General features: G+C 48.1%; 1 protein-coding gene and 1 long non-coding RNA gene across 2 annotated transcripts in view; one reads left to right on the top strand and one right to left on the bottom strand.

Moving 5' to 3' along the window:
* ILVBL (ilvB acetolactate synthase like) overlaps window positions 1–9,102 on the bottom strand; it is a 562,186-nt gene extending 553,084 nt beyond the window's left edge. Inside the window, exon 1 of the mRNA XM_069217736.1 lies at window positions 8,949–9,102. The gene's annotated coding sequence lies outside the window, so the exon portion shown is untranslated. The remainder of the gene's footprint in view (window positions 1–8,948) is intronic.
* LOC138268252 (uncharacterized) overlaps window positions 1–22,726 on the top strand; it is a 63,961-nt gene that overhangs the window by 15,240 nt on the left and 25,995 nt on the right. The window contains exon 2 of the long non-coding RNA XR_011199964.1: window positions 8,502–8,602. This is a non-coding gene — a long non-coding RNA (uncharacterized lncRNA). The remainder of the gene's footprint in view (window positions 1–8,501; window positions 8,603–22,726) is intronic.

Here is a 22,726-nt window from a genome sequence, read left to right as displayed (position 1 = left end):
TTCCTTTGTGCACAGCCAAGCCTGGGTCCCCAGCACTCTAACCTGCATTGCACGACCTCCTGAGTTGTCCTCCGGCTTCGTGGGACCCTCTTCTGCAACTTCGGGTGAGCTCCGGTTCACTCCACTTCGTAGTGCCTGTTCCGGCACTTCTGCAGGTGCTGCTTGCTTCCGAGGGGGCTCTTTGTCTTGCTGGACGCCCCCTCTGTCTCCTCACACAATTGGCGACATCCTGGTCCCTCCTGGGCCACAGCAGCATCCAAAAACCCTAACCGCGACCCTTGCAGGTAGCAAGGCTTGTTTGCGGTCTTTCTGCATGAAAACACTTCTGCACGACTCTTCACGACGTGGGACATCCATCCTCCAAAGGGGAAGTTTCTAGCCCTTGTCGTTTTTGCAGAATCCATAGCTTCTACCATCCGGTGGCAGCTTCTTTGCACCCACAGCTGGCATTTCCTGGGCATCTGCCCACTCCCGACTTGATCGTGACTTTTGGACTTGGTCCCCTTGTTCCACAGGTACCCTCGTCTGGAAATCCATCGTTGTTGCATTGTTGGTGTTGGTCTTTCCTGCAGAATTCCCCTATCACGACTTCTGTGCTCTTTGGGGAACTTAGGTGTACGTTGCACCCACTTTTCAGGGTCTTGGGGTGGGCTATTTTTCTAACCCTCACTGTTTTCTTACAGTCCCAGCGACCCTCTACAAGGTCACATAGGTTTGGGGTCCATTCGTGGTTCGCATTCCATTTCTAGAGTATATGGTTTGTGTTGCCCCTATACCTATGTGCTCCCATTGCAATCTATTGTGACTATACGTTGTTTGCACTGTTTTCTATTGCTAGTACTGCATATTTTGGTATTGTGTACATATATCTTGTGTATATTTGCTATCCTCATACTGAGGGTACTCACTGAGATACTTTTGGCATATTGTCATAAAAATAAAGTACCTTTATTTTTAGTATATCTGTGTATTGTGTTTTCTTATGATATTGTGCAAGTGACACTAGTGGTACTGTAGGAGCTTCACTCGTCTCCTAGTTCAGCCTAAGCTGCTCTGCTAAGCTACCCTTTTCTATCAGCCTAAGCTGCTAGACACCTCTTCTACACTAATAAGGGATAACTGGACCTGGTGCAGAGTGCGAGTACCCCTTGGTACCACTACAAACCAGGTCAGCCTCCTACAAGCAAGACAAAGAATTTCCTTTGGGAGAGGGGTGTTACACCCTCTCCCTTTGGAAATAGGTGTTACAGGTGTGGGAGGGTTAGCCTTCTAGAGCCTCTGGAAATTCTTTGAAGGGCAAAGATGGTGCCCTCTTTTCATAATCCAGTCTACACCGGTTCAGGGACCCCCAGCCCCAGAAATACATGTAGGGGCCCTCTTACGGGGGCCCCTGCAATGCCCATGCCAGTGGCATGGGCACTGCAGGGGCCCCCAGGGGCCCCGCGACCCCCCCTACCGCCATCCGGATCTCGGCGGTCCGACCGCCGGGATCTGGATGGCGGTAGGGGGGGTCGGAATCCCCGCGGCGGTGCAGCAAGCTGCGCCGCCGCGGAGGATTCAATGGGGCCGCGGTACACTGGCGGGACCCCGCCAGTGGTGCCGGTCCGACCGCGGCTTTACCGCCGCGGTCGGAATCCCCATTGGAGCACCGCCGGCCTGTCGGCGGTGCTCCCGCGGTCCTCCGCCCTGGCGGTCAAAGACCGCCAGGGTCAGAATGACCACCATAGTATTTAAAGAACTTCTGATGGACCAGGAGTGGTGTTAAGCCCCTTGGGATTTTGTTGTTCCTCAACTGGACTTGGTCAACATATAAATTCATAATCAAATAACATTTCATAATTAGATGTAGAGCACAACAGGCTTCACAATAAAGACTGATTAATATTATGATGGAACCGATGAAGGTTTTTTTAAATACTTAAGACATTACAGAAATCAAATGAGGCGGCAAGAAGTCGGTCAGTCGTTTATAAGAAGGATGAAGCTTAGAATAAAATGAATGAAATCATAGCTGCCAAGGAGTCAGATTACTAATGTGTGACATTTCTGTGCTTTCAGTGCATGCATGTCAATCCTCCTGATTCAGGTCAATTTCAAATCTAGTCTCCCACCTCCCAATTCATACATGCAGAAAACCGATTCAGATGACCGAATCATGATATGCTGCAATCCAGGCAGAAGTGAAACGGTAATGTCTGTCACCCAAGCTCTCGTCTCCCCCACCAAGAATTACCTCTGACATCAAAGGTTAATTCCTTGTTGTTCATTCTTGGAGGAGAGGGAGACACTCTTTGAATTTTTATTTTTGGCAGTTTTAAATAGTGCATACAAAAGAACTTTGTTTTTGTTTGCGCTATGTTATTAAACTGCCAAAAATTAAATGCTAATTGTCTGTCACCATACATACCAGTAGACGCGATTCAGGCAGATTGCCTCTGCTTCGATATAGGTCACTAGTGAAAATACATTCTTCCCACTATTTTTTGAAAATCTCTCACTTGCCTGCTCTAAAATGTTCTGTAAACCTCAACAAAGCCCACCCATGTAACAAGAAACCTGGGCTATACAATATATTTAAAAAACATTGGTTCTTGTCCAACAATATATGAATATTAAATTAATTATACTAGATACCTTAATAATAACCTCTAAGATGACAGAAGGGGACTCCATTATATTTGAAGAACCACAAGTTTTCCAGTATTATACACAATATATACATTAGACACCAAAATAAGGCAAGTAATTAGACATAAGATAGTGCAAACAATAGGAAATGCTATAGAATGCAATGGGAGAAAATAGGTCTAGGGACAACACAAACCATATACTAAGACAGTGGAATGCAAATCACGAATTCCCCCCTAGACAAGTGTAGTGTGTAGAGAATCCCTGGGAGAGAACAATACAGTAAAGGTAAGTAAATTACCCCACCCCAGAGCACAGAAAAGCAGGAGTAAAGTACTGCAAGTTTCCTTAGGACACACTACAAGTCATGGTTAGAGTTATTGCAAGAGCCAACCAAGTCTGCAAACAACAAATGGTGGATTCCTGGACCTGAAGACCTGCAAAGGAAGGAGACCAAGTCCAGAAGTCGAAAGAAGTTCCAGGAATGACAGGAGCCCCTGCCAACCTAGAAGACGATGCAAATGAAGAGTCCCCGGTTGGACGAAAAATGCAGAAATGCACCTAAGGAAGATATCAGTGGGTTCCTGCATGATGCACTGGATGTCCCACGTCTTGAAGTTGGATGCAGGCGAGTTTTGTAGCTGGATTCCTCCAACAAGTTTTGGTTCTGGCAAAGTCGTGTTTTGCGGCAAGAAGGTGCTATCTGAACCCAGGGGGGACCTGGGGGCCTCTCCTTTGTGTGAGGAGGAAGAGGGGGCTCTCAGCACTTCAGAGAGCCCTCAGAGCACCAGATAGCTCCTACGGGAGTCCTAGGACACGGGGACAAAGGAGGTGCAAAATGCGGTTGGTGCAGCACTACAAAGGAAGGTCCCACGCCGCCGGAGAACAACTCAGCGAGTTGAGCGTCGCAGTATAGAGTGCTTGGGACCTGGGCCAGGCTGTGCATGAAGGAGTTTTGCAAATAATGCTGAGAGGCTTCAGGGGGTGAAGAAGACGTGGTGCACAGGGGTACTGTCGTTCTCGGGGAAGGCAAGGTCTTACCTCCTCCAAATTGGGAAAGCAGGACCTCAGGACAGTCTGTGTCAATGGGATCTACCCTCTGTGTTCCAAGGAGTATGCTTGTCACCAGGAGAGGAGTCCAAGAGAACCGGTCGTCGACTTAGAAGGTGCCTGCTTCAGCAGGGGAGTGACTCTGTCACCCCACAGGAGATTTATTCGGTCCTTCTGCTGCAGGGTGAAGACAGGGAGTTCTCATGGAAACTGTTGCAGTTGCCGCCTGGAGCTTAAGTTGCAGAGGAAAAGTATCCCTTCTGTATACTTTGTTTCTGTTACAGCGGTTCCTGGAGCAGGCTGCGGTTGATCTGAGGTCAGAGGATGAAGTAGTAGTTGCAGAGGATTCCTGCTGGAAACTTGCAAGTAGAATCTGAAGAGATCTCACAGGAGAGACCCTAAATAGCCATGAGAGGGGGATTGGCTGCCTTATCAGGCATGGACCTATCAGGAGGGGTCTCTGACGTCACCTGCTGGCACTGGCCACTCAGAGCCTTACAGAGTGTCCCCACACCTTGCAAAGCAAGATGTCAGAAGTCTGGGACACACTGGAGGAGCTCTGGGCACCACCCCTAGGGTGGTGATGGACAAGGAAGTGATCACTCCCCTTTGCTTTGTCCAGTTTCGCACCAGAGCAGGGACAAGGGGTCCCTGAACCGGTGTAGACTGGCTTATGCAAGGAGGGCACCATCTGTGCCCTTCAAAGCATTTCCAGAGGCTGGGGACGGCTACCCCTCCCCAGCCTGTAACACCTATTTCCAAAGGGAGAGGGTGTAACAACCTGCTTCCAAAGGAAATGCTTTGTTCTGCCTTCCTGGGACTGAGCTGATCAGACCCCAGGAGGGCAGAACCATGTCTTTGAGGTGGCAGCAGCTGTAACTGCAGTGCAAACCTCAGAGACCTGGTTTGGCAGTACTGGGGGTCCATGGTGTAGCCCCCAGGATGCATGGAATTGGCTCCCCAATACCAGATTTGGAATGGGGGGCAATTCCATGATCTTAGACACCTTACATGGCCATATTCGGGGTTACCATTGTGAAGCTACATATAGGTATGGACCTATATGTAGTGCACGTGTGTAATGTCGTCCCCGCACTCACAAAGTTCCGGGAATTGGTCCTGAACTATGTGGGGGCACCTTTGCTAGTGCTAGGGTGCCCTCACACTTAGGGCCATATGTACGAACACTTTTTCCCATAGGCACAGAATAGGTAAAAACCTTTGCTACATCTGGCCCTTAGTAACTTTGCACCTGGACTTCATTAAATGAAGGTTAGACAGATATGTGACTTATAAGTTACTTAATTGCAGTGAAAATGTCTGTGAAATAATGTGTGCACTATTTCACGCAGGCTGTAGTGGCGGTCCTGTGAAAGGGTTTGTCTGAGCTCCTTGTGGGTGGCAAAAGAAATGCTGCAGCCCATAATGATCTCCTGGAACCCCAATGCCCTGGGTACCTAGGTACCATATACTAGGGACTTACAAGGGGGGTCCAGTGTGCCAATTGAAATTGGTAAATGAAGTCACTAGCCTATAGTGACATTTAAAAGCAGAGAGAGCATAAGCACTGAGGTTCTGATTAGCAGAGCCTCAGTGACACAGTTGAGCACTATACAGACACACACATTAGGCCATAAACTATTAGCACTGGGGTCCGGAACAGGCAGGATCCCAGTGAGACCGACAAAATCATACTGACATACAGGCAAAAATGGGGGTAACATGCCAAGAAAGTCTGTACTTTCCTACAATACTCATTCCTGCTATGGTGGGATCAGTGAGCCATTATTGTGCTCCCTGTGTATGTTTGGTAATTGATTCCACTATAATTCTGCCATTTGTTTTATAATTGGTGCTATCAGTGCTGATTATTATTTTTTATCATACAGCAACAGGATTGTTTCTTACATTGTGAGGACCTTAACTTGCCTACCCGGGCTCTCATACTAATTTGGCCTTTCGTGCTTCACATTTTATACACTGTCAAGACCCCGGTGGGTATCTTTTCTCTGGATCGCTCATGTTTTTTTTTTTCACCTGGGTGCTGGTTTCCTCCATATTATGTTGGGGTTCTCTTGGTATTGTTGCCATTATTCAAAATGTTATACTACTAACGGACACACTCCTATCGTCTATTAAACTTGTTTTTCTCTATTATAGGTGTCCTTCTATCTCTTGGTCCAGATGAGACCCCTTATCCGTTAGAGGGTCAACATGTTGTCGTTGGTGTCCCTTTTATATGAGACAATTGATGTTTTTAGGTCACTTATTTTGAAGAAATTGGAAACCTTTAAATGTGAATGTAGTGAACAAACGATATTTCTTGTATGGGTTTTCTTTTTGGTTCCTGGTTTTGGACACCATTTTGAACGTTTGTGAATTATTAAACTTAGTTGTCCTTGATGTAATTTAAATACAAATATAAATCAATTTTAAATTCTGGAAAACCTGTGGTTCTCTAAACATAATGGAGCGCCATTCTGTCATCTTAGAGGTTATTGTTCAGGTTTCTAGTTTAATTCATTGAATATTCATATATTCTTTGACAACAACCAATGTGTTCGACATATATATGCTCTAAAATGTTGGCATGTATGCCCGTGCACTTATGAATGACATTCAGCCACCAACTGTGTGACAGAGTGGCATTTTCTTGTGAGTAAATCCAAGGAACAAAGTGCATGGAAAGAGCTGACAATCAGAAATTACACCTTTTTGAACAATGAGAAGCTCTAAAAATATCTTGAAAAAGCTGCAAGGTCACTGAAATAGAAGATTAACACATGCTTTACAATGAATATTACATTTCTATGGTATCCTATCTTATACTATGAGTAATACATTTATAAAACAATATGCATATTCATAGTGCTTTCAATCACAGGCTGCAACCTCTTAGCACTATAATAGAGAGGTCACTTTTCCCGACTAAACCAACTAGTCTTCCAGGGTGTAGGCTAAGCTGAGCAATTCTTCATGTGAATTAGAAATGGTCACTCTGTTCCAGTGAGCACCCTCTTTTTCACTTGAAACTAAAACTCGGAAGCTTGGCTTTGAAAATATGTATTTCTGGTGCAGTAATGATGACCACAGCCAAGAGAGCTAAGGTAAGATTGCCATAAACCTAAAAGCTGCATGCCCTCGGAATGATGTGAAGCAGCCACGTGATGCAAAGTAGGCCCACCTGGTCATCAACACTCATACTTGAAAGAAGTGTGCCTGTCAAGTTGGCCGGCTGCGTTTCTGTGATCAGCCCAACATGAGCAGTACAGATCTCACAGTTTTACCACGTGTGCAAAGTGAGCAAAGAGGGCACTGCTCTCAGCAATTGAGCAGAGTCTGAAGTGTCCTGGGCATGCGGTTAGGCTCTTGCTGAGCGCCCTGAACATGAGGCAGCATGGGGGTGGAGTAGTCCAGGTCCATGCAACACATGGCTAATCACTGAATGGCTTTATTATGAAGCTTGCAGTGATTGTCCATTCTGTCTCTTTGCGCTCTTCACTCCCTCTAGACTCTTCACATGCAGGCACATCACCACTAACAGCATTTCCACATGAGGGGGGTATGGGAGACAACATAATGGTGGCTCCCATCCGGAAGCTAACTCCTCCTAAGCGGCGATTTGAGAGGGGCACTATCAGTGTGACTCAACGTACAGGTACTACTACCATCGTCGTTGTGAAGAAAAACATTTTTTAAATGTGAAAGACTGTGAATTAGGAATGTTTGGTTAAATGTGACATGCTGGTGTGGCCAATGTCATACTGTAGGTAAACTGCCTTTAGAGCTCTGTTCACCATCTCTGGGCCTCCTGCTGCCTCATGACCTGTGAAAACCAGGGATCGCTAGGGCTGCTCCAGCAGTACCAAAGAGGGGAAGTAATATAGCAGCTGCTATCCACTGCTACACCTAATTTATGACCTCCAGGATCGTAGGGAAGAGGATGACTAAGAAGAAATGTTCCCAGTTTTCTGTATGTTTGACACTCAATGGGCCATATGTACGAAAGCTTGGATTAGCCATTTCCTAATAGTAAATCCGTAGAAAATGCAATTAGGGATTCGCAAAATGAGATGTAGGTAACCTCAGATTGCATTAATAGCAATTTCTATGGGTTCACGATCACAATTAGGAAATCACAAAATTGCGATTTCCTAATAGGAAATCACAAAACCAAAATAGGAAAAGTTGCATTCTGGATGAAGAATGATGATGTCAGACCAGGAAGTTAAGAAATAGAGGATGTGGCCACAGGAAGGAGTGCACCTGTGTCACTACTGGTTGTAGTATACCTGTGCTTGAATCACACTATGTCGAAGGAAGATGGGTGCAAGGACTCTGGGAACAGGAAGTGCAAGGCCTCGTTTTCTGAATAGGAGCTGCAGCTTCTCACAGAAGAATGTGTGGCACATATGGTCCAGCTATTTGGGAAAGCCTCATTTACTGTTCCTGAGAGTGAGAAGACAAAGATATGACACAGCATCTTGGAGAATGTGAACTTCCTTGGTGTCACACAGAGGACCATACCAGAGATTGGAAAACCCTTGTTTTAGAAATGAGGTTTCTGGTTAACTAGGTGTAGGAGGTGGGGTTTTAGCGCTTTGAAAGTGTCAAGAAAATAACTTGCTCCGAGACAAAATTGTGGTGCTTTAATATTGTTATTTTCTTTTCTTCAAGTAATTTAGCCCCTTTTCCTTCCCTGGTGTCTGAGTATCCCTTGTTGTCTCTTAATTCTGTCCTTTTGATGTTCTTTAGATGTTCTTATTTCCTTTCTGTTATTCTCCTCCGTTAATATAACTTGTTATCCTGTCTTTTTCTTTTAGGGGTCTTCCCTCTGATGGTATATGTCCCCGTTGTTCGAGCAGGAATGGAGGAGGCAGCGGTTTGGACGTTGGGGAACGCAGGAAAGAAAAGAAAAGAGAAGGTAAGTAGGGGATTCTGGGACCTGTGGGGTAGGGTTAGTAGGATGGTGTAGCGTGATGGGTAAATATACAGGGCCCCCCTCTTTTGTTTTATACGCCCAAGAGGTCACCGACTCGTGCAGTGGTTTCTAGATTTTCCTTAAAGGAACCTTGTAAATTTTACTCCGTAGGGCTGTTAACTTCACAGTCCCTAAGACAGAAAAATTATATTTTTTCTAATATTCCTGGTTGTGCTCGCTATTCCATATGCCTTTCGTCAGCGTTTCCTAGTGCTCTGTCCCCCACCTCACCCACTCTCCCTCCTCTGCCAAGTAGGGTATTGTAGTGAACGCGAATGCAGGAACGTACCTGCGAAAGCCAAGTCCCTCCAGGGACGTTGCGGGAAAGTGCTCCTGTCTGTTGCTGCAAGGTCAGCGTTACCGGGTTTCGGGCTCCGACGTCTTGCTTTCCTTCCTCCGAAGTCCGCAGGCTCTCACCCGTCTCCTCTTCGGTTTTGGTTTTCCTCTCCGCATCTGATGGCGCGCGCACTGGAAACTCCCCTTTGGAGGAGTTTAACTCCCAGATATCTGGGATTGGGCTGGACGTCTGTGGGTTGCTGCGTTCACCACTGGTAGATAGGGCTGGTGTCAGCCCCTGTAACCGGGGAACTCGTAACCCGGTTACACAAGGGTATGCACCTCAGCCAGGCAGAACCCAACCACTCTAGTCAGGGCGAGGGGTGTTACACACCCAGGATAACCATTGCTCACCCCCTTAGTAGCTTGGCATGAACAGCCGGGCCTAACCTGGAGGCAATGTGCAAAGCGATTGCTCAACACACGTGACACACTACATACACTACAAAGGAAATACAACACCATGTTATTTAAAAATAAACTGTATTGCATAAAACATTAGACCAAACACAACATGTCAATAATACCCTGCTACACAAGCAGTTGTCAGAACATTACTCAGGTACTATTACTCTGCAAAAGCCAGCAGTAGTCATATAACACACAGGTTACTGGTTATTCTGCAACACAAGCAGTAGTCAGGTAAACATTGTCATTAGAATGCATGTATCGTGGTACAACATATGATCATAACTGCCAAAACATTATCCTGGATGAGCATAACATGACACCTCACCAAGAATGCAAATGGCGCAATAGGCACTGTAGGAAGGTAGCCTCTTTCTAGCCTTGTTACCCCCACTTTTGGTCTGTTTGTGAGTATATGTCAGGCTGTTTTTACTGCCTCACTGAGATCCTGCTAGGCAGTACCCCAGTGCTCATAGTGGAACCCCTATTTTTCAGTGTGTTTTATATGCGTCACTGGTACCCTGCTAGCCAGGACCCCAGTGCTCATAGTTTGTGGCCTGTATGTGTTCCCTGTGTGGTGCCTAACTGTGTCACTGAGGCTCTGCTAACCAGAACCTCAGTGCTTATGCTCTCTCTGCCTTTAAAATTGTCACTGCAGGCTAGTGACCATTTTTACCAATTCTGATTGGCACACTGGAACACCCTTATAATTCCCTAGTATATGGTACCTAGGTACCCAGGGTATTGGGGTTCCAGGAGATTTTATGGGCTGCAGCATTTCTTTTGCCACCCATAAGGAACACAGAGAAACTTTACTTCAGGACTGCCCCTGCAGCCTGAGTGAAAGAGTGCCTACACTATTTCACTGCCATTTTCACTGCACTTGAATACTTAAGTCACCTATATGTCTAACCTTCACTTGCAGAAGGTTAGGTGCAAAGTTACTAAGTGTGAGGGCACCCTTGCACTAGAAAATGTGCCCTCACATAGTTCAGGGCCAATTCCCGGAACTTTGTGAGTGCGGGGACCCCATTACACATGTGCACTACATATAGGTCAATACATACATGTAGCTTCACAATGGTAACCCAGTATATGGCAATGTAAGGTGTCTAAGATCATGGAATTGTCCCCTTATTCCAAATCTGGTATTGAGGAGCCAATTCCATGCATCATGGGGGCTACACCATGGACCCCCAGTACTGCCAAACCAGCTCTCTGAGGCTTGCACTGCATCTACAGCTTCTGCCACCTCACAGACAGGGTTCTGCCCTCCTGGGGTCTGAGCAGCTCAGTCCCAGGAAGGCAGAACAAAGCATTTCCTTTGGGAGCAGGTTGTTCCACCCTCTCCCTTTGGAAATAGGTGTTACAGACTGGGGAGGGGTAGCCTCCCACAGCCTCTGGAAATGCTTTGAAGGACACAGATGGTGCCCTCCTTGCATAAGCCAGTCTACACCGGTTCAAGGACCCCTTGTCCCTGCTCTGGCGTGAAACTGTACAAAGGAAAGGGGAGGGACCACTCACCTGTCCATCACCACCCTAGGGGTTGTGCCCAGAGCTCCTCCAGTGTGTCCCAGACTTCAGCCATCTTGCTTTGCAAAGTGTGGGGGCACTCTGAAGGGCTCTGAGTGGCCAGTGCCAGCAGGTGACATCAGAGACCCCTCCTGATAGGTGCATACCTGGGTAGGTAGCCAATCCCCCTCTCAGGGATATATAGGGTCTCCCCTCTGGGTGTTTCCTCAGATTTAGTTTGCAAGACTCCTCCAGGAATCCTCTGTGTACGAGGCTGGCCCCTTCTTGTTGTGGTGGCTCGTAGCAGTCGGGGTGGCGATCCTTGACGGAGGTCCCCAGTCCTACCTTGTTATCCATCTTGGATTCCAAGGTGTGGGGACACTCTGGAGACCTCTGAGTGGCCAGTGCCAGCAGGTGACGTCAGAGACCCCTCCTGATAGGTGCATACCTGGGTGGGTAGCCAATCCCTCTCTCAGGGCTATATAGGGTCTCCCCTTTGGGTGTTTCCTCAGATTCAGCTTGCAAGACTCCTCCAGGAATCCTCTGTGTACGAGGCTGGCCCCTTCTTGTTGTGGTGGCTCATGTAGCAGTCGGGGTGGCGACCCTCGACGGAGGTCCCCGGTCCTGCCAACCTTAATCCTGCCTCGCCACAGGTGTAGGAATGAGAGCGCAGGAGCTCCAAGATTGGGACACGGATGTCCCCATTTTCACCCCCATCATTCCTTGTGTGGCGCCTGGGATGGGTGGCAGATCGTACTCTCCAGTTCTGGTAAGAAAAGCATATAGTGGTATTTGCATGCCTTTTTTAGTGACTTTTATGATCCTATCTTGGCCTATGATTATGTCCCTGTAGGAGGCTGGCCTGGCTTATAGTGGGTACCTGATGGTCCAGTTATCCCTTATTAATAGATTAGTAGTGTTCTAGCAGCTTAGGCTGATAGAGGTAGCTATAGCAGAGCAGCTTAGGCTGAACTAGGAGACATGCAAAGCTCCTACTATACCACTTATATCATATAGGTACTATATCACAAGAAGCACAATACTCAGAGTTACTAAAAATAAAGGCACTTTATTTTAATGACAATGTACCAAAAATATCTCAGAGGATATACTCCCTTAGGAGGTAAGTAAAATACATGAAATATACACACAAACCGAAATCAGGTAAGTAAACAGTTAGAAAAATAGTGCAAACATCGTAGAATACAATAGTATGCAATAGGCCTAGGGGCAACACACACCATATACTCTGAAAGTGGAATGTGAACCACAAATGGACCACTAGGCTAGTGTAGTGTGTAGAGGGTCGCTGGGAGTGTAAGAAAACACTAAGGGTGTCCTAGATACCCCACCCCAAGACCCTGAAAAGTAGGAGTAAAGTGATACTACTTCCCCAGAAACACACTAAAGCCGTGATAGAGGGTTCTACAAGGACCACAACAGACTGCAAAACACTGAAGACGGATTCCTGAACCTGAGGACCTGCAAAGGATGGGGACCAAGTCCAAGAGTCGTGAAAGTGTCCCGGGGACAGGAGCCCACTAAATCCTGGATGAAGGTGCAAAAGGGCTGCCTCCGGATGGAAGAAGCTGAAGATTCTGCAACAACAAAAGGTGCTAGGAACTTCTCCTTTGTGCAGAAGATGTTCCACGGAGTGCTGGAGGATGCAGCATTGTTTCCTTGGAGAAAGACCGCAAACAAGCTTTGCTAGCTGCAAGAGTCGCGGTTGAAGAAAAAGGGTGCTGCCCGGGCCCAGGAAGGACCAGGATGTTGCCACTTGGGAGAGGAGACAGAGGGGGCCCTCAGCAACACAGAGAGCCCACGCACAAGAAGGCATCACCCGCAGAAGTCTTTGAACATGGGTTCAAGAAGACGGAGTACGGCGGTCATCTCAATACTACAAAAGAGGGTCCCACGAAGCCGGAGGTCAACTCAGGGAGTTGAGCAATGCAGGACGGAGTGCTGGGGACCTGGGCTAGGTTGTGCACGAATGATTCCTTGCAAAAGTGCACAGGAGCCCTAGCAGCTGCAGTTCACGCGGTGCACAGGATTACTGTCTGGAGAGGGTAGGCAAGGACTTACCTCCTCCAAATTTGGACAGTTGGACCACTGGACAGTCTGGGTCACTTGGGTCTACCACCTGTGTTCCAGGGGCCATGCACGTCAGGATGAGAGCGGTCTCAGAGTACTGGTGCCGCTGAAGTTTGGTGCCTGCTGGTGCAGGGGGAAGGTTCCGTCAACCCACAGGAGATTTCTTTGTGGCTTCCAGTGCAGGATGAAGCCCCCAAAGCATGTACACCAGGAAACAGTTGACAAACACTAAGTCCAAACAATTTACTATGGGGGGCAATATCATTAACAAGGTAAAGAATTTCTGTTATTTAGGTGTGTATGTGAGTTCATCTATGTCCTGGAATACTCACCTCAATTTTAAGACCCAGCAGATGGTAAGGAATATCGAAGCGATTTTCTGTTTTACTTGTAAATTAGGCCACAGACCTCCCCCTCAGATTAAAATGCTTTATATTTCCAAGTGTGTTTCAGCAGCCTTATATGGGGCAAGTGTCTGGGGCTATAACAAAGTACCCTCTCTCCAACGTGTTGAAAATAAATGTTTGCGCAGGTTATTGATGTGTATAGCAAATTTCATTAGTTATGAGGAAGTGGGTCAATGTTTTCTGGAGGACACGGTTTCTGTTGCCCCCTATTGCTCTGGATTAGATGCTGGCTGAACTCAGCAGTAAGCCTTGTCCAGGATTGTATTACTGGATTCCCTGGCATTCGTACTTGCAAAAATCTTTTGGAAAGCTGGGGCTCAGGTATATGTTTGAAGAACCTCAACTGTTAACTACAAACTCTAGGTCTGTTTTGAAATCACACCATTTTGAGTATACTTCGGATCTGAGATTTTATAGTTCCCTGAAAACTGAAATCTTTTGACCCCTATATTCAGATTGCTACGGCCTCATACATGGAACCTTATTTGACCTGGTTTTCATGCCCTAAAAAATACTCTCTTTTTAACTCTTTTTAGATTGAATCTGATCGATTTTAAGGTGGCCTTTCCTAATCAGTGTATTTGGCAAAATGATTTACCACCCTGCCCTTGTGATTCTAGATCAAAGCAGAGTACTTCTATTTTTTTTTCTTTTTTGCTCTTTATATGCTACTCCTAGAAAATGCTTTTATCTTACCCATTTTATGCCAACAAAGACCCATTCATTACAAGAAAGCTCTACTATACCTTCAGAAACTGTCAGACATTCAAACCTGCTATCATGTATTAAATTTGATCAGATCTTCTATTGGTATTAGGAAACAGAACATTTCGATCTAATTTTTATATGCCTGTGACAGTTTCCGTACAACATCTTAAGGTATTTGATACTATGCCAATTTCTTGAGAAGAATTTTTGTAAATTTGCACACTTTTAGTGATTTTAAACTGTGTCCAGTATAGTTATCTGCTACCTGTAAAGGGGAACTTGGATTAGATAATCTTGTGCTGTTTAGGTAAATTTATTTTATGGCATCTGACTGTGTTTTAAATCATTTTATAGTTTTGTAATATGTGATTTTGTTTGTACTTTTATGGCAATTGCCGAATAAAGTTTCTTTGACTGACAGTCGAGAAAGCAGGCAGAATTAGGCGCTACAGTGTGCTAGTAGTCTTCTTGCTACTTTGTTGCAGTTTTGCAGGCGTCCTGGAGCAGTAAGTGGTCGATCCTTGGCAGAATTCGAAGAGAAAGGTGCAGAGGAACTCTGGTGAACCTTGCAAATCGTTATCTGAGAAAAAGCCAACAGTAGAGACCCTAAATGGCCCTCAGAGGAGGATTGGCCACCTAGTGAGGTAAGCACCTATCAGGAAGGGTCTCTGACGTCACCTGCTGGCACTGGCCACTCAGAGGCCTGCATTGTGCCCTCATACCTCTGGATTCAAGGTGGCAGAGGTCTGGGAAGCACTGGAGGAGCTCTGGGCACCACCCCTGGGGTGATGATGGACAGGGGAGTGGTAACTCCCCTTTCCTTTGTCCAGTTTCACGCCAGAGCAGGGACTGGGGGTTCCCTGAACCGGTGTAGACTGGCTTATGCAAGGAGGGTACCATCTGTGCCCTTCAAAGCATTTCCAGAGGCTGAGGGAGGCTACTCCTCCCCAGCCCTTAACACATATTTCCAAAGGGAGAGGGTGTAACACCCTCTCTCAGAGGAAGTTCTTTGTTCTGCCTTCCTGGGACTGGGCTGCCCAGACCCCAGGAGGGCAGAAACCTGTCTGTGGGTTGGCAGCAGCGGTAGCTGCAGAGAAAACCCCAGAGTGCTGGTTTGGCAGTTCCCGGGGTCCATAGTGGAGCCCCGGGGATGCATGGGATTGGCACCCCAGTACCAAATTTGGCATTGGGGGACAATTCCATGATCTTAGACATGTTATGTGGCCATATTCAGAGTTACCATTGTGAAACTACATATGTAGTACACGCATGTAATGGTGTCCCCGCACTCACAAAGATCGGGGAAATTGCCCTGAACTATGTGGGGGTACCTTTGCTAGTGCAAGGGTGCCCTCACACTTAGTAACTTTGCACCTAACCTTCACTAAGTGAAGGTTAGAAATATAGGTGACTTATAATTTACTTAAGCGCAGTGTAAAATCGGTGTGAAATAACGTGTGTTATTTCACTCAGGCTGCAGTGACAGTCCTGTGTAAGAGTTGTCTGAGCTCTTTATGGGTGGCAAAAGAAATGCTGCAGCCCATAGGGATCTCCTGGAACCCCATTACCCTGGGTACCTAGGTACCATATACTAGGGAATTATTAGATTGTTCCAGTGTGCCAATTAGAATTGGTAAAAATGGTCACTAGCCTATAGTGACAATTTTAAAGGCAGAGAGAGCATAAGCACTGAGGTTCTGATTAGCAGAGGCTCAGTGACAGAGTTGGTCACTACACAGGTATACACATTCAGGCCACAAACTATGAGAACTGGGGTCCTGGCTAGCAGGATCCCAGTGAAACAGGCAAAAACAAACTTACATACATGTAAAAATGGGGGTAACATGCCAGGCAAGATGGTACTTTCCTACACTCTGCTTCAGCTTTTCACAGTCGGATCAACTGCAGACTTCTCCAGGAACCGCTGTAACTGCAACAAAGTATCCAGGACGAATCCTGTGACCTGCAACTTCAGCTCAGCCAGCATTTGCAACAGTTTCCAAGATGTGCATGCTCTGAGGACTCCCTGTCTTCACCCTGCACCAGTTGAACCGAAGGAATCTCCCGTGGAGTGACAGTCACTCCCCTGCTCCTGCAGGCATCCTTCTGCGACGGCGACCGGTTCTCTGGGACTCCTCTCCTGACGACGAGCGTACTCCCCGGAACACAGGTGGTGGACCAACACGACCCAGACTGTCTTAAGGTCCAGCTGTCCAAATTTGGAGGAGGTAAGAGCTTGCCTTCCTTTTTTTGAGACAGTACCCCTGTGCACCGTGTCATCTCCAGCTGCTTGGGCTTCTGTGCACTTCTTCCAAGAATCCTTTGTGCACAGTGTAGCCTAGGTCCCCAGCACTCCATCCTGCGACACACAACTTGCTGTGTTGCCCTCTTGCAGCGTGGGACCTTCTTTTGTTGTGCTGCACCAACCGCACTTTGCATCTTCTTTGTCCCCGTGTCCTGGGACTCCCGTAGGTTCTGCCTGATCTTCTGTGGGCTCTCTGCAGTGTTGAGAGCCCCCTCTGCCTCCTCAGTCCGTGTTGAGGCCCCAAGGTCCGTCCTGGGTCTAGGCAGTGCCATTTTGACACAAACCGCGACCTTGCTTGAACCAAGGCTTGTTGGACAAATCCAGCAACGCAAACAGCCTGCATCCAACACCTCAACATGGGATATCTCCTGCACCCCGCAGGAACCCGCAGCCCTCTTCTTTGGTGCTTTTCTGCAGACTTCTTCTAAGCTGAGAATCCACCTTCGCACCATTTTCTAGGTTGGCAGGGGCTCCTGTACATCCTGGAATATTTTTCGACTTCTGGACTTGGTGTCCTCTCTTCGCAGGTCTTCAGGTCCAGGAATACACCATTTGTTGATTGCAGTCTTGCTTGGTTCTTGCAATAACTCTTATCACGACTTGTAGTGTGTCCTGAGGAAACTTCCAGTATTTTACTTCTACTTTCCCGGGCTCTGGGGTGGGGTACCTTACTTACCTTTGGTGTTTTCTTACACTACCAGCACCCCTCTACACACTACACATGCCTAGTGGGGAATTAGTGATTCGCATTCCACTTTCTTATTATATGGTTTGTGCTGCCCCTAGGCCTATTGCATACTATTGTATTTTCTACTGTTTGCACTATTCTATTACTCTTTACTTGCCTGATTTTGTTCTCTACTGTACATATGTGCCTTCCTGACTGAGACCTGGATGAACCCCTCCTCAGCCCAACACATCGCCAAGCCATCCCGGACGGCTACAAGATCACCCACAGCGACCACACCAACAAACCAGGAGGAGGCATTACCATCGTCCACAGGAACACCCTCAGAATCACAATCGGCACCGAAGACACCGTCGGCACCTCCGAACACCTGCACTTCCAGATACCGACCCAAACACCACCCTCAGAGGAACCTTCGTATATAGAACCTCGGACCCGACAGCAGTTCAGCGACTCTATCACCCGACTTCATCAGAATACATGCTCTCGCATCCACAGACTACTTACTCCTTGGGGACTTGAACTTTCACCTGGAAAACACCAACAACAACAACTCTTCCACCCTGCTTGAGAACCTTTTCCAACCTCGGCCGCAAGCAGCTTGTCACAACACCCACCCACTCCGCAGGATACACGCTCAGCCCCATTTTTCCCACCAGCAAACACACCTCCTTCAGCCACACCACCAAATTCCACTGGACCGAACACTGCTGCATGCACTTCTCCTTCGAGAAACGCACAACACACCATCACCTGCAACGGATCCTCCACCGCAGATGGAACAAAGTCACCGAAGACCAACTGATCTCTACCCTCTCCCGGATCCCACCTATCGACACCACTGACACAGCAGCCCGCAACCTCAGGCAATGGATCAACGACTGTACCAACACTCTCGCCCCAATCAAGAATCCTTCCAACAGACGCACCCACAGAAAGGCCTTCTGGTTCACCGCCGACCTCCAAGAATCTAAGCAAACATGCCGAAGACTCGAAAAGAAGTGGCGCCAAGATCAGACACTTGACAACACACAGCCTTCAAGAACGCCATCCGCAGACACCACCAACTCATCCAAACCGCCAAGAGAACCGCCTTCAAAGAACGCATCAACAACAACGCAGACAGCTTCAAGGATCTCCTCAACATCGTGAAGGAGCTCTCCAACCCCGGCTCCAACGTCAGTGACATCCTGCCATCACAAGACCTCTGCGAATCCCTAGCCACCTTCTTCTACAAGATCGCAGACATCAATGACAGCTTCAGTACTCAGAACACCCCGTTTTACCACCGACACCACAGACTCATCACCCACCAGCCTCCTGTTCTCCTGGACCCACAACAGCAACACCATCGAAATCATGAACACCATCCACTCCAGCTCACCATCCAACCCCTGCCCTGACCACATCTTCAACAAAGCAAGCTCTGTCATTGCACCCCAACTCCAGAGGTTATCAACAATTCCTTTGAGACCGCCTTTTTCCCAGAGAGCTGGAAAAACTCTGAGATCAACGCCCTCCTCAAGAACTTCCGTCCCATCTCCCTGCTCCCCTTCCTGGCAAAAGTCATAGAGAAAAATGTCAACAAACAACTGACCTGTTTCCTCGAGGAGAAAACCAGTCTGGAACCATCCCAATCCGGATTCCGCAGCGACCAGAGCATCGAAACCGCCCTCATCACCGCCACCGCTGACATCAGGACCATACTGGATAGCGGCGAAGCTGCATCCCTCGTCCTCCTGGACCTCTCAGCCACATTGGACACCGTCTGCCACCACACCCTACGCACACGCCTCAACGACTCAGGAATCGGCAACAGAGCCCTGGATTGTATCACCTCTTTCCTCACTGGCAGAACTCAGAGAGTCCGCCTTCCTCCATTCTGCTCTGAAGACACCAACATCATCTGCGGCTTTGTGAGAAAGCAGCCTCTTTCTAGTATGGTTACCCCAACTTTTGGCCTGTTTGTGAATGTATGTCAGTGTGATGTTACTGTGTCACTGGGATTCTTCTATCCAGGACCCCAGTGCTCATAGATAAAAACCTATATTTCAGTGTGTTTTGCCTGGTTCACTGGGATCCTGCAAGCCAGGACCCCAGTGCTCATAGTTTGTGGCCTAATGTGTTTGTAGTCAGTAGTGCTTAACTGTGTCACTGGGGCTCTGCTAATCTCCGTGCTTATGCTCTCTATGCTTCTAGATTTGCCACTATAGGCTAGTGACTTCATTTAGCAATTTCAATTGGCACTCTGGACCCCCCTTATAAGACCCTAGTATATGGTACCTAGGGAGCATCTGAAGGTTAGGTGCAAAGTTACTAAGTGTGAGGGCACCCTTGCACTAGCAAAGGTGCCCCACATAGTTCAGGGCCATTTCCTGGGACTTTATGAGTGCGGGGACGCCATTAGACGTGTGCACTGCATATAGGTCAATACCTATATGTAGCTACACAATGGTAACTCCAAATATGGCCATGTAAAGTGTCTAAGATCATAGAATCGTCCCCCCCATTCCAATCTGGTATTGGGGAGCCAATTCCATTCACCCTGGGGGCTACACCATGGACCCCAAGTACTGCTAAAACCAGCTCCCTGAGGCTTGCACTGCAGCTGCTGCCACCTCACAGACAGGGTTCTGCCCTCCTGGAGTCTGAGCAGCTCAGTCCCAGGAAGGCAGAACAAAGCATTTCCTTTGAGAGCAGGGTACTAATCCCTCTCCCTTTGGAAATAGGTGTTACAGGATGGGAAGGGGTAGCTTCCCCCAGCCTCTGGACATGCTTTGAAGGGCACAGATTGTACCCTCCTTGCATAAGCCAGCCTTCACCAGTTCAGGGACCCCTTCTCCCCTGCTCTGATGCAAAACTGGACAAAGGAAAGGGCAGTGAGCACTCCCCTGTCCATCACCATCCTAGGGGTGGTGCCCAGAGCTCCTCCAGTGAGTCCTAGACTTCAGCCATCTTGCTTCGCAAGGTGTGGGGGCACTCTGGAGGGCTCTGAATGGCCAGTGCCAGCAGGTGATGTCAGAGACCCCTCCTGATGAGTCCTTACCTGATAAGGTAGCCAGTCCCCCTCACAGGGCTATTTAGGGTCTCTCCTGTGGGTTCTCTTCAGATTCTACTTTCAAGTTTCCAGCAGGAATCCTCTGCAACTACTACTTCATCCTCTGACCTCATATCAACCGCAGCCTGCTCCAGGAACCGCTGTAACAGCAAGAAAGTATCCACAAGGGATACTTTTCCTCTGCAACTTCAGCTCCAGCCAGCAACTGCAACAGTTTCCACGGTGTGCACGCTCTGAGGACTCCCTGTCTTCACCCTGCACCAGAAGGACGAAGAAATCTCCCATAGGGTGACGGAGTCACTCCCCTGCCCAGGCAGGCACTTTCTAAGTCAGCGACCGGTTCTCTTGGACTCCTCTCCTGGCGTCGAGCATGCTCCTTGGAACACAGAGGGTGGACCTCATCGACACAGACTGTCCTGTGGTCCTGCTGTCGCAATTTGGAGGAGGTAAGACCTTGCCTTCCCCCAGAACGACAGCAACCCTGTGCACCGCGTCTTCTTCCCCTCCTGAGGCCTCTGTGCACTATTTGCAAAATTTCTTCGTGCACAGCCTGGCCCAGGTCCCCAGTACTCTATCCTGCGATGCTCAAATCGCTGAGTTGTTCTCCGGCAGTGTGGGACCTTCCTTTGTAGTGCTGCACCAACCGCATTTTGCACCTCCTTTGTCCCTGTGTCGTGTGACACCTGTGGGTGCTATCTCGTGCGTAAGAGCCCCCTCTTCCTCCTCACAAAGAGTTGAGGCCCACAGGTCCCTCCTGGGTCCAGATAGCACCTAGTTGACGCAAAATGCAACTTTGACAGAACCAAGGCTTGTTGGAGGAATTGAGTGCCAAAACTCGCCTGCATCCAACTTCACACCGTGGGACTGTAGGAGGCTGGCCTGGCTTGTAGTGGGTACCAAGGGGTACTTACACTCTGTACCAGGTCCAGTTATCCCTTATTAGTGTAGAAGAGGTGTTTCTAGCAGCTTAGACTGATAGAAGGTAGCTATAGCAGAGCAGCTTAGGCTGAACTAGGAGACATGCAAAGCTCCTACTATACCACTGGTGTCACATGCACAATATCATAAGAAAACACAATACACAGATATACTAAAAATAAAGGTACTTTATTTTTATGACAATATGCCAAAAGTATCTCAGTGAGTAACCTCAGTATGAGGATGCCAAATATACACAAGATATATGTACACAATACCAAAAATATGCAGTAATAGCAAAAGGAAGTAATTCAAGCAGTGTAAAGTTACAATAGATTGCAATAGGAGCCCATAGGTATAGGGGCAACACAAACCATATACTCCAAAAGTGGAATGCGAACCACGAATGGACCCCAAACCTATGTGAGCTTGTAGAGGATTGCTGGGACTGTAAGAAAACAGTGAGGGTTAGAAAAATAGCCCACCCCAAGACCCTGTAAGGTAGATGTAAAGTGCACCTACAACCCCCAGAGAGCACAGAAGTCGTGATAGGAGATTCTGCAAAGAAAACCAACACCAGCAAAGCAACAACAGTGGATTTCCGGACCTGAGTGCCTGTAAGACAAGGGGACCAAGTCCAAGAGTCGCGACAGTGTCGAGAGTGGGCAGATGCCCAGGAAATGCCAGCTGAGGGTGCAAAGGAGCTGCCACCGGATGAAGAAGCTTGCAGAGGTGTTCCCACGCAGAAAGACCGCAAACAAGCCTTGCTAGCTGCAAGGGTCGCAGTTAGGGTTTTTTGGATGCTGCTGTGGCCCAGGAGGGACCAGGATGTCGCCACTTGGATGAGGAGACAGAGGGGGCGCCCAGCAAGTTAGGGAGCCCTCACAGAAGCAGGCAGCACCCGCAGAACTACCGGAACAGGCACTTAGAAGAGGAGTGAACCGGAGTCCACCCGAAGTCAGAAAAGGGAGTCCCACTACGCCGGAGGACAACTCAGAAGGTTGTGCACTGCAGGTTAGAGTGTCGGGGACCCAGGCTTGGCTGTGCACGAAGGAAATCCTGGAAGAGTGCACAGGAGCCGGGGCAGCCGCAAATCACGGGGTACCCAGCAATGCAGTCTAGCGTGGGGAGGCAAGGACTTACCTCCACCAAACTTGGACTGAAGGGTCACTGGACTGTGGGAGTCACCTGGACAGAGTTGCTGAGTTCCAGGGACCACACTCGTCGTGCTGAGAGGGGACCCAGAGAACCGGTGATGCAGTCTTTTGTTGCCTGCGGTTGCAGGGGGAAGATTCCGTCGACCCACAGGAGATTTCTTCAGAGCTCCTGGTGCAAGAAGGAGGCAGGCTACCCCCAGAGCATGCACCACCAGGAAACAGGCGAGAAAGCCGGCAGGATGAAGCGATACAAGGTTGCAGTAGTAGTCTTCGCTACTTTGTTGCGGTTTTGCAGGCGTCCTGAGCAGTCAGCGGTCGATCCTTTGGCAGAAGGTGAAGAGGGAAATGCAGAGGAACTCTGGTGGGCTCTTGCCTTCGGTATCTGAAGAATTCCCCAAAGCAGAGACCCTAAATAGCCAGAAAAGGAGGTTTGGCTACCTAGTAAGGAGGATAGGCTAGTAAGGACGGTAAGAGCCTAT

This window comes from Pleurodeles waltl, chromosome 12 (genome assembly GCF_031143425.1).
Source record: "Pleurodeles waltl isolate 20211129_DDA chromosome 12, aPleWal1.hap1.20221129, whole genome shotgun sequence".
Lineage (NCBI taxonomy): Eukaryota > Metazoa > Chordata > Amphibia > Caudata > Salamandridae > Pleurodeles > Pleurodeles waltl.
This window is presented reverse-complemented; position numbering and strand designations above follow the sequence as displayed.